At 47.7% G+C, this 12,646-nt stretch overlaps 1 non-coding gene across 1 annotated transcript; it reads left to right on the forward strand.

Moving 5' to 3' along the window:
* Positions 1–949: 949 nt before the first annotated feature.
* On the forward strand, positions 950–1,023 carry TRNAI-AAU (transfer RNA isoleucine (anticodon AAU)). Its single transcript has one exon. It is a non-coding gene; the product is annotated as a tRNA-Ile (tRNA).
* Positions 1,024–12,646: the final 11,623 nt, after the last annotated feature.

Below are 12,646 nucleotides of genomic sequence, written 5' to 3' on the forward strand. Positions count from 1 at the left end.
GCTGAAATTAAGCTTTCCAAATCTCCCGGTTGAACTATCATTAGCACTGCTTCCTGTGCTGGTCCTCCAGAAGATGTGCAAATTGGCCTGTTAGCTCAGTTGGTTAGAGCGTGGTGCTAATAACGACAAGGTCATCTGTTCGATCCCTGTACAGGCCAAGTTAAATTTTTTGAAAAAAGATGAATTTTTCTTGTGTCTCATTTTGGACTGTTTATCTCCTTGGATCAAACGCTGCTTGAAGGATTGGATGAATACATTTGATATAATTGTAGAATTAATTACTATTCTTAAAGCGCCTGGAATATCTATTAATGGTTCTAAGTTCTAACGCCAAGTAACTAAATGGCTTATTTATTGCAATTTATTGAGATAATTTTTGTTTAGTCTTGTTGATAATATATAATGATACTATGAATGTAAACAGCTGAATATAAGCTTTCCAACTATCCCGGATAAACAATCAGTAGGACTTCATCATCTGCTTCATCCTCAATAGTATGCTATATATTTAGTGAGACTATTAGTTTAGTCTGTGAGACCTTGAAGTTAAAAACGCCAAGGACATACTTTCTATCAGTTTCCAAGCCAATACTTGATGCTCCTTTAATGTTGAAAATAGATGTATTTTCTACTGTATCATGTTTATCTCTTTATATACTTTGAGGAGAAGCTGATAAAATGATTAGATTAATCAATTCAATATAGGTGATGACTATTTATTTATTGCTTAACCACATGGAAAAAATGTTAATGGTTCTAAGTTCTAACACTAAGTATGAAAATCTATTTTGTATTGTAAGTTTTTTTTAAGTCATATTAGTTTCTTCATGTTGATAATATATAACAATAACTTCAAAGTAAACTGCTGAAATTAAGCTTTCCAAATCTCCTGGGTTAACTATCATTTGCCCTTCTTCATGTCCTGGACCTCCAGGTAGTTGTACAAACTGGCCTGTTAGCTCAGCTGGTTAGAGCATGGTGCTAATAACACCAAGGTCACAGGTTCGATCCCTGTACAGGCCAAGTTTAATTGTTTGAAAAAAGATACATTTTTCTAGCGTCTCATTTTGGACTGTTTATCTCCTTGGATCACACGCTGCTTGAAGGATTGGATGGAATCAGTAGCATTTCATCATCTGTTAATTCTTCAATAGTATGCTATATATTTAGTGAGCCTACATGTTTAGCCTGTTAGAGCATCAAGTTAAAAACGCAAAGGACATACTTTCAATCAGTCTCCAAGCCAATACTTGATGCTCCTTTAATGTTGATAATAGATGTATTTTCTTCTGTATCATGTTTACCTCTATATTTCCTTTGCGCAGAAGCTGATAGAATGATTAGATGAATCAATTGAATATAGGTGATGAATATTTATTTATTGCTAAACCACGTGGAAAAAACGTTACTGGTTTAAAATTCTAACACTAAGTATGGAAATCTCTTTTGTATTGCAATTTTTTTGAAGTCAGATTAGTTTCTTCATGTTGATATGTGAGAAGTTGGCCTGGTATATGATGCTCACTTGTTCTAGTGATCAACTTGTACCATGCCAAGCAACCCCTTATGGTGCAGGTTGTAAAGTCAACCTTATAGACAAGCTATCCTAGGGGTAGCATGGACTAAGCAGTCTTAGGCTAAACTCTGTAAAGGCATGTGAAGCAAGCTGTTTTACCATATACAATCCCTTGAATACCAAATGAAAGGACACCACACAGATATATATTGAAAATATATATAGATTTATTACTACAAATATCCCTAATACTCTTTATGAGCACAGAAGCAAATGCGTTAAAACAAAACACAGTTTAAATACACAAAAGTTGCACAATATGGATGAGCCCTAGGGGCCACCTAAACCATATACTAAAATAGTGGTATAAGAACCACTATGGGGAAAGTGAAGAGGCCTAGGGCCTGGGGAATCGCTGGAGCTGTTCGGGACTAGCAGTGAAGAAGTCGGGAAAGGCCCGCGGGACTCGGGTGCAGTGCGGAAAGTGCACGCTTTACCAATGCAATGTCAATGGTGCGTAAAAGTTACAAAGTTAATTATAAAGGGACCTTCCGAGTGACCTAGAAGGATGAAACTTGAGACACAGACACTAGAGGCGTGTACCAGTGTGGGAACACTGGCGGAGCTGAGTTACCTCACCCACAGGAAGCGGGTGCATAGGGTCGAAGTAGTGTCGGGTTTCGTCACGCAGGTCGATGGTGCTTGGAGCTGAAGATGCTGCAGGCGACTCGATGTGAAGAGTTCCGGTGGATCCAAGGGTGGATCTGAAGAGGTGAAGACCTGAAAGCAGAGGGGACAATGTTCAAAGTCACTAGCCAGTGACTACCGTGGAACCAGAGTGGAACCAGGCGATGTCGGGTGCAAACAGGCATCGAGGTGTAGCTTCTCTCTGCAGCCACGTGGACACGAGGGGTCGAAGACGTCCAGGAGTCGGTCAAGAGCTGTCCCACGCAGGCTTCTCACTGTTGGCGGTATCGGCAACTTGATTGAAGCAAACAGGCCTTGGCTAATGCAAGCCGCGCAGAAATCGAAAAAGGCTTGTTACTCGGACCAGCAAGGTCAGAGCAAGTACTCCTTTTTACAGGAGCAAGGGCAAGTCTGGAGCAACCAGACCCGCAGTGAAAGTTGTAGGTTTCGTTGCCAAGATGTCCGCTAGCCACGTGGCAAGTGGCTGGGATGGCGCGTCGAGTGGCACGGTGCAAAAGGGCCCCACGCAGATCGTGGAGATGCTGGGGGACTGATCTTTGGTGCAAGGGCTGCTCTAGGTTAGGGCTTCTTAAACCCCAAAGTACAGCATCGAGGGTGCCTCTGATGCTGCGCAGTCAGCGTTTCGGGGGTCTTCCAAGATGTCCGGTCCCACGTCTCTCGGTGCCTCCACGGGTCCCTTCTTTGCAGGGACTGTGGATCGGGCGGTGAGAAGTCTGGGAGTCTGGGTCTTGTCAGGCTCTGGGCTCGGGCTCCGGCGGGAGGCGGCGGCAAAGCAGATGTTGAGTTTCTGGTTGGTGCCTGTGTTCACAGGGTGGTCACTCCTTGGCCACAAGGGAGATTCTCTTCCGTCTTCTGTGCAGCAGAATGTCGAAGTCCAGTCTTCTTCTATATTTCAAGTTGATTCAGGATGATCTGAAGTCTCAGGACACAGCTCCCACTCTTATTCGAATCTGGGGGGCCGGATCACCTACTAGGTCCCTCCTCTGGGTGGAACCAGGAAGGGGGGTGGTTACACCCCCTTTCCTTTGTCCAGTTTCACGCCAGGACTGGGGCTGGAAAGCCCCAGCACCGGTTTGAACTGGCCTATGCACAGGGACACCTTGTGTGCCCCAGGCATGTCTGATTCTATTCAGCCCTGTCCTACCCAATACACAAAATCCTGTCTGGAGTGGTGCTAGCACCTCCCCAGGCAGGAAACCCTTTGTCCAAGCTGCCCTCGCTGGAAGGACTCCCAGCAGCAGGAGGTCAGACTTGTGTCTGTGGTGGCAGCATCCATTTTGGGATGCTAAGGCTCTGTTTAACTTTAACCGGGGTTCAGGCTAGGTACATGTCGTGTCCCTCTAGAAGGGTGGAATGCTACCCCCGTCGCCAGAACTGGCGAGGGGGTAGTATTACAATTCGTATGACACCTTACTCGACATGTTTTGATAAAGCCAAACCCAAGATAGCATTTAACCGCGAGGTTCATAATGCACTTAAGAGTATATGGTATGGCAATATCATGAAACAGCTAAAGGGCATGGTTCCGAAAGCTGCAGACAGGCTCAGCTCATGCCAGAGCACCATCTCACATATTTCCAAGCACTCTGCCTCCAGGATTGATGAGGCCTTCCATAGGAGTGACTGATAGGAACATATGTGTCCATTTTAGGTCAGGTATAGGAATACTACACCTAAGTAAGGGGTGGTTACACCGACTTACCCCAGCTGAGTGATCAGCCAGTTGTGTCAAATATGGAGGCCAGGCCAGGGGTGGCACAATACATGCTGCAGCCCCTGGTAGGCCTTGGAAGCACCTATGCCCTGGGTACCTGGGTACACTGTTACAGGGGCCAATAAGGTGAACCAGTTCCAATTTCGTTATGCACCTAAAGTACATGGGTAACAATTTAGAGAGAGAACAGCAGGCTGTGGGTCTGATTAGCAGGCCCACAGCCACATTAAGTCATAAACCAGTGAAGCAAAAAGCAAAAATTTGGGGTGACCATAGGATAGCAGACCCTACTCTCCTACACAACCCCCCCCAAACGCAGGGACATTAGACTAACCTTGACCAGTTGTGTCTTCATGTTCTAAGTGGAAGTACCTGGAGAGACCATCTGCATTACCATGGTCAGTCCCTGGGCGGTGCTCCACTGTAAAGTCCATCCCCTGTAGGGAAATGGACCACCTGAGCAGTTTGGGGTTTTCACCCTTCATCTGATTAAGCCATAAGAGGGGCTTATGGTCGGTCTGAATCTTGAAGTGAGTGCCAAACAAGTATGGTCTCAACTTCTTCAGGGCCCACACCACAGCAAAGGCCTCCCTCTCAATGGCTGAACAACGTTTCTCTCTGGGGGTCAGCCTTCTGCTAATGAAAGCAATGGGCTGGTCTTGACCATCTACATTAAGTTGTGAAAGCACAGCTCCCACTCCCAACTCAGAAGCATCTGTTTGGACAATAGTCAGGACTCTTCAGGATAGGTGCAGAGCACATGGCCTTCTTCAGGTCATCAAATGCCTTTTGACAGTATTCTGTCCACTGAACCTTTTTGGGCATCTTCTTGGATGTCAGATCATTAAGAGGAGTCACAATGGACCCATAGTTCTTAACAAACTTCCTGTAGTACCCAGTCAGGCCCAAGACAGCTCTGACCTGAGTCTGGGTAGTTGGAGGAGTCCAGTCCTTTATGGTCTGAATCTTACTCTCCAATGGTTGAACTTGGCCTCCACCCACAAGGTGGCCCAAGTACACTACCTTACTCTGCCCTATCTGGCACTTGGTTGCATTGATAGTGAGGCCTGCCTTTTGCAGAGCCTCTAGCACTTCCTTCAGGTGGACCAGGTGATCCTCCCAGGTGGAGCTGAAGACAGCAATATCATCCAGATATGCTGCACAAAAGTCATCCAACCCAGTAAGGACTTGATTCACCAACCTTTGGAAGGTGGCAGGTGCATTTTTCAAACCAAAGGGCATCACCACAAACTGGTAATGCCCACTGGGGGTAGAAAATGCTGTCTTGGCCTTAGACTCCTCAGCTAACCTGATTTGCCAGTAGCCAGCTGTCAAGTCAAATGTGCTCAAATACTTGGCAGAAGCCAATTTGTCGATGAGCTCATCTGCTCTTGGAATTGGGTGTGCATCTGTCCTGGTGACAGCATTGAGTCCTCTGTAGTCCACACAGAACCTCATCTCTCTCTTCCTATCTTTGGTGTGAGGTTTGGGGACCAGAACCACTGGGCTAGCCCAGGGGCTCTCTGAGGGCTCAATGACACCTAACTCCAGCATCTTTTGTACCTCAGCCTTGATACAGTCTCTGACATGGTCAGGCTGCCTGTAAATTTTGTTCTTTACAGGAAGACTATCACCAGTGTCCACCACATGGGTACACCAGTTAGTCTGACTGGGTGTCCGGGAGAACATATGTCGATATGACTGCAAGACCTGTCTACAGTCATGTTGCTGATGTTCAGTGAGGCTGCCATCTAAGGCCACACCATCAACTGAGCCATCCTCAGGGTTCTGAGTCAGCAAGTCTGGGAGAGGGTCACTCTCTTCCTCCTGCCCCTCATCTGTAGCCATGAGCAAGCCCATGTCTGCCCTGTCAACATATGCTTTCAGCCTGTTAACATGGAGCACCCTGTGAGGGCTCCTGGGAGTTCCAAGGTCCACCAAGTAGGCAACCTCTCCCTTTTTCTCCATGATTGTATGGGGTCCAGACCATCTGTCTTGGAGTGCTGCTGGGGCCACTGGCTCCAACACCCATACCTTCTGTCCAGGCTGGTACTCAGTCAGGATAGCCTTTTGGTCATGCCAGGCTTTCTGTAAGGCCTGGCTAGCCTCAAGGTTTTTGGATGCCTTCTCCATATACTCAGCCATCCTGGAGCGGAGACCAAGTACATAGTCCACTATGTCTTGCTTGGGCTTTTTGAGAGGTAACTCCCATCCTTCCCTCACCAGACATAGGGGTCCTCTTACAGGATGTCCAAACAACAATTCAAAGGGGCTGAAGCCAACTCCTTTTTGTGGGACCTCTCTGTAAGCAAACAGAAGGCAGGGCAGAAGGATGTCCCATCTTCGCCTGAGCTTCTCAGGTAATCCTTTGATCATGCCCTTTAGGGTCTTGTTGAATCTCTCAACAAGCCCATTGCATTGTGGATGATAGGGGGTGGTGAACTTATAGTTAACACCACACTCCTTCCACATAGCTGTCAAGTAACCTGACATGAAGTTTGCACCTCTATCAGCTACTACCTCCTTAGGAAACCCCACTCTGGAGAAAACTCCAAGTAAGGCCCTGGCCACAACAGGAGCTGTTGTGGTCCTAAGCGGAATTGCCTCTGGGTACCTGGTGGCATGGTCCACCACCACCAGTATGAATCTGTGCCCAGATGCTGTAGGAGGATCCATTGGTCCAACAATGTCAATCCCCACTCTCTCAAAGGGCACCCCCACCACAGGTAGTGGTATTAGGGGGGCCTTTGTGGTACCACCTGCTTTGCCACTTGCTTGGCAGGTTACACAGGAGCGACAAAACTCCTTGGTATCCTCTGACATGTGAGGCCAGTGAAAGTGACAGACAAGTCTGTCCCATGTTTTGTTCTGGCCTAGGTGTCCTGCTAAGGGAATATCGTGTGCCAAGGTAAGAAGGAAGCCCCTAAATTGCAGAGGTATGACCAACCTCCTGGTTGTACCAGGCTTGGGGTCTCTACCCTCTGAATAAAGGAGCCCATCATCCCAATAAACCTTATGGGTACCTTGAGCATTCCCAGCAGCCTCAGCAGCAGCCTGCTGTCTGAGGGGTTCAAGAGAAGGACAGGATAACTGAGCCTGCCCCAAGTCTGCCCTAGAAGGTCCCCCTGTCCCCAGAAACTCAACCTGATCAGGTTCAAGCTCTATAGGGACAGTTCATTCAGGGGTCTCAGAATCATCTTCCTGTGAAGGCTGATCCTCACTTGTAGGCATTTGGGAAGGCACAGCCTTTGCCCTCCTGTTCCTTGTCTTGGAAGGTACTTGGTCCATTGTTCCAGGATCCAAGACCTGAGGTTCAGAGAGGCACTTTTTGGCCTGAGACCTGGTCACAGCAAGGACATGTGATGATATCCCTAACATCTCTGCATGAGTCCTGTACTCAACTTCTGACCATAGAGAGCTCTCCAGGTCATTGCCCAACAAACATTCTACTGGGAGATCAGCACTAACCACAACTCTTTTTAGGCCAGTTACCCCTCCCCAGGAAAAGCTAACAATTGCCACACTATGTGTAGTAGTGACATTGCTGGCATTGGTCACCAGGTAATTATCACCTGGTATGTACTGTCCAGGGTCCACAAAGCTAGGTGTCACCATAGTGACACTGGCACATGTGTCCCTGTATGCTTGAGCCACTTTTTCATTAATTAAAGGTGTCTGTCTGTACATGCCCACATTATTGGGACTGACAGTAGGGGAGAAATCAATCTCCCCATCACAGATCAGAACAGCCTGTGTGGGGACTCTGACTAGGTCAGAATCTCCATCAGTTCCCAAGGTGATACCCACTACCCCCTTAGTCTGTGGTCCAACACTGCCAGCTGTACTAGTGGGTGCAGGTGCCTTAGGGGCTGCAGTGTTGGTGGCTCCACCCTTTTTACAATCACTTGTCCAGTGAGTGGTGTTTTTGCAAAAGCTACACCAGGGTTTTCTTTGACGTTCTTTCTTCTTCTTCTTGGAAGTTTGGGACCCACCCTCAGTATTAATTTGGGGCCCTGTTGAAGACTTCTGGTCTTTAGCTTTCTGCTCCCCACCCTTCTGGTATGTTTTCTTTTGGTCACCACCCTGGTTCTGGTTCTGGTTCTTTTGCTTAACTCTGGTTCTAACCCATTTGTCTGCCCTCTTTCCCAATTCTTGGGGAGAGGTTAGATCTGAGTCAACCAAATGTTCATGCAACTGCTGGTTCTGACAGTTATTTAAAATCTGTTCTCTCATAAGCAAATTGTACAATCCTTCATAGTCTGTAACCTTACTTCCCAGCAACCAGCCCTCCAGAGCCTTAGTGGCACATTCAACAAATTCAGACCAGTCCTGAGTCTGTGTCTTCTGGGTGTCTCTGAACATTAACCTGTACTGTTCAGTGGTTAAGCCTAACCCATCAATCAGAGCACTCTTCAGGACCAGGTAGTTTCTAGAATCCCCATCACTAACTGTGAGGAGTCTGTCTCGGCCTCTACCTTCAAAGGAGAGCCACAAGATTGCTGCCCACTGCTCCTGAGGGACCTGCTGTACTTTGCAAGCTCTCTCAAGTGCAGTCATCCACTTGTGGATATCATCCCCAACTTTGTAGGGGGGCACAATCTTACTCAGGTTTCTATTGTCATAGGACCTGTCTTTATCCTTATGGATAGTGCTGCCACCAGTGGAATCTAATCCACTCTCTCTAGGCTGCCTTGCTCTAGCAAGTTTCTCTTTGGCCAGGGCAACTTCTAATTCTTGTCTCTGGATCCTAAGTTCAGCCTCTCTCATTTTGGCCTCATGTTCCCTTCTCTGAGGGCTAGTGAACTCCCTTCTGGAGTTACCATGAGAACCTTTAGAAACATGGGAAGTATTGGACTCACCTGAGTGATTCCTCCTCCTCCTATGGTCCTGGTTAAGTCCATTTGGGGGTCTGAAGGGGTTGGACCCACCTTCAGTCCCAAATAAGCTTAAGTTAGCCTGGTTAAGCCTGCTGACTAACACCTGGCTATCTCTATCATCATCAGACTCACTTTCTTCAACCTCCTCTCCCTCTTCTTCCTCAGGCTGAGAATTCCCAGGGGTCTGGTCTTCCTCATCTATCTGGATGACAGGGGCAGGGGCATCAGGGTTATCATCTTCAGAAGGAGAAACTTCCTCACCAGTCCCTGAGGTGCCTGGCTTGGAGTTCTTTAGAGCTTCAGACTGGTCTAATAGCTCTCTGAGGTGTCCTGCTGTAGGAGTAGGACCTGTTTTGATTCCTCTCATGGAACACAGTTGCCCCAGTTCCTTAAATGGAAAGATAGCAAATTTGGATGGTGCCCTTGGAGGGTCACTCTCAACAGAGGTGGTTCCAGTGGATCCCTCTGCTCCAGACATTGCTCTAGTGTGGTGGATGTGTTGCAATCTACCTACACTTGTGTTTTCCTACAAAACCTATCTAGTAGTTGTAGTCAGGGTGTGCTACTCCCTATCCTCTACAACAACTAAGTTCAGTAGAACTTAAGTATATCTAGTCTTGTTTTAGTGTACCTATCAGGTACCTGTATGATCTTTCAAATGATATTTTCAAAGATTGTAATGGTAAAACAACAGCAAGCTCAAATCCCAATCCGCTGCTCACCAATGTGAGAAGTTGGCCTGGTATATGATGCTCACTAGTTCTAGTGATCACCTTGTACCATGCCAAGCAACCCCTTATGGTGCAGGTTGTAAAGTCAACCTTATAGACAAGCTATCCTAGGGGTAGCATGGACTAAGCAGTCTTAGGCTAAACTCTGTAAAGGCATGTGAAGCAAGCTGTTTTACCATATACAATCCCTTGAATACCAAATGAAAGGACACCACACAGATATATATTGAAAATATATATAGATTTATTACTACAAATATCCCTGATACTCTTTATGAGCACAGAAGCAAATGCGTTAAAACAAAACACAGTTTAAATACACAAAAGTTGCACAATATGGATGAGCCCTAGGGGCCACCTAAACCATATACTAAAATAGTGGTATAAGAACCACTATGGGGACAATGAAGAGGCCTAGGGCCTGGGGAATCGCTGGAGCAGTTCGGGACTAGCAGTGAAGAAGTCGGGAAAGGCCCGCGGGACTCGGGTGCAGTGCGGAAAGTGCACGCTTTACCAATGCAATGTCAATGGTGCGTAAAAGTTACAAAGTTAATTAAAAAGGAACCTTCCGAGTGACCTAGAAGGATGAAACTTGAGACACAGACACTAGAGGCGTGTACCAGTGTGGGAACACCGGCGGAGCTGAGTTACCTCACCCACAGGAAGCGGGTGCATAGGGTCGAATTAGTGTCGGGTTTCGTCACGCAGGTCGATGGTGCTTGGAGCTGAAGATGCTGCAGGCGACTCGATGTGAAGAGTTCCGGTGGATCCAAGGGTGGATCTGAAGAGGTGAAGACCTGAAAGCAGAGGGGACAATGTTCAAAGTCACTAGCCAGTGACTACCGTGGAACCAGAGTGGAACCAGGTGATGTCGGGTGCAAACAGGCGTCGAGGTGTAGCTTCTCTCTGCAGCCACGTGGACACGAGGGGTCGAAGACGTCCAGGAGTCGGTCATGAGCTGTCCCTCGCAGGCTTCTCGCTGTTGGCGGTGTCGGCAACTTGATTGAAGCAAACAGGCCTTGGCTAATGCAAGCCACGCAGGAATCGAAAAGGCTTGTTACTCGGACCAGCAAGGTCAGAGCAGGTACTCCTTTTTACAGGAGCAAGGGCAAGTCTAGGGCAACCAGACCCGCAGTGAAAGTTGTAGGTTTCGTCGCCAAGATGGCCGCTAGCCACGTGACAAGTGGCCGGGATGGCGCGTCGAGTGGCACGGTGCAAAAGGGCCCCACGCAGATCGTGGAGATGCTGGGGGGCTGATCTTTGGTGCAAGGGCTGCTCAAGGTTAGGGCTTCTCAAACCCCAAAGCACAGCATCGAGGGTTCCTCTGATGCTGCGCAGTCAGCGTTTCGGGGGTTTTCTAAGATGTCCGGTCCCATGTCTCTCGGTGCCTCCACGGGTCCCTTCTTTGCAGGGACTGTGGATCAAGCCGTGACAAGTCTGGGAGTCTGGGTCTTGTCAGGCTCTGGGCTCGGGCTCTGGCGGGAGGCGGCAGCAAAGCAGACGTCGAGTTGCTGGTTGGTGCCTGTGTTCACAGGGTGGTCACTCCTTGGCCACAAGGGAGATTCTCTTCCGTCTTCTGTGCAGCAGAATGTCGAAGTCCAGTCTTCTTCTATATTTCAAGTTGATTCAGGATGATCTGAAGTCTCAGGACACAGCTCCCACTCTTATTGGAATCTGGGGGGCCGGATCACCTACTAGGTCCCTCCTCTGGGTGGAACCAGGAAGGGGGGTAGTTACACCCCCTTTCCTTTGTCCAGTTTCGTGCCAGGACTGGGGCTAGAAAGCCCCAGCACCGGTTTGAACTGGCCTATGCACAGGGACACCTTGTGTGCCCCAGGCATGTCTGATTCTATTCAGCCCTCTCCTACCCAATACACAAAATCCTGTCTGGAGTGGTGCTAGCACCTCCCCAGGCAGGAAACCCTTTGTCCAAGCTGCCCTCGCTGGAAGGACTCCCAGCAGCAGGAGGTCAGACTTGTGTCTGTGGTGGCAGCATCCATTTTGGGATGCTAAGGCTCTGTTTAACTTTAACCGGGGTTCAGGCTAGGTACATGTCGTGTCCCTCTAGAAGGGTGGAATGCTACCCCCGTCGCCAGAACTGGTGAGGGGATAGTATTCCAATTCGTATGACACCTTACTCGACATGTTTTGATAAAGCCAAACCCAAGATAGCATTTAACCGCGAGGTTCATAATGCACTTAAGAGTATATGGTATGGCAATATCATGAAACAGCTAAAGGGCATGGTTCCGAAAGCTGCAGACAGGCTCAGCTCATGCCAGTGCACCATCTCACATATTTCCAAGCACTCTGCCTCCAGGATTGATGAGGCCTTCCTTAGGAGTGACTGATAGGAACATATGTGTCCATTTTAGGTTAGGTATAGGAATACTACACCTAAGTAAGGGGTGGTTACACCGACTTACCCCAGCTGAGTGATCAGCCAGTTGTGTCAAATATGGAGGCCAGGCCAGGGGTGGCACAATACATGCTGCAGCCCCTGGTAGGCCTTGGAAGCACCTATGCCCTGGGTACCTGGGTACACTGTTACAGGGGCCAATAAGGTGAACCAGTTCCAATTTCGTTATGCACCTAAAGTACATGGGTAACAATTTAGAGAGGGAACAGCAGGCTGTGGGTCTGATTAGCAGGCCCACAGCCACATTAAGTCATAAACCAGTGAAGCAAAAAGCAAAAAATTGGGGTGACCATAGGATAGCAGACCCTACTCTCCTACAGATAATATGAACCTTAATTCATATTAAACAGCTGAAATTAAGCTTTCCAAATCTCCCGGTTGAACTATCATTAGCACTGCTTCCTGTGCTGGTCCTCCAGAACATGTGCAAATTGGCCTGTTAGCTCAAATGGTTAGAGCGTGGAGCTAATTTTGCCAAGGTCACAGGTTCGATCCCTGTACAGGCCAAGTTTAATTGTTTGAAAAAAGATGAATTTTTCTTGTTTCTCATTTTGGACTGTTTATCTCCTTGGATCAAACGCTGCTTGAAGGATCGGATGAATACATTTGATATAATTATAGAATTAATTACTATTCTTAAAGCGCCTGGAATATCTATTAATGGTTCTAAGTTCTAATGCC

The sequence above is a fragment of the Lissotriton helveticus genome, chromosome 4_1 (genome assembly GCF_964261635.1).
Source record: "Lissotriton helveticus chromosome 4_1, aLisHel1.1, whole genome shotgun sequence".
NCBI classification, from domain to species: domain Eukaryota; kingdom Metazoa; phylum Chordata; class Amphibia; order Caudata; family Salamandridae; genus Lissotriton; species Lissotriton helveticus.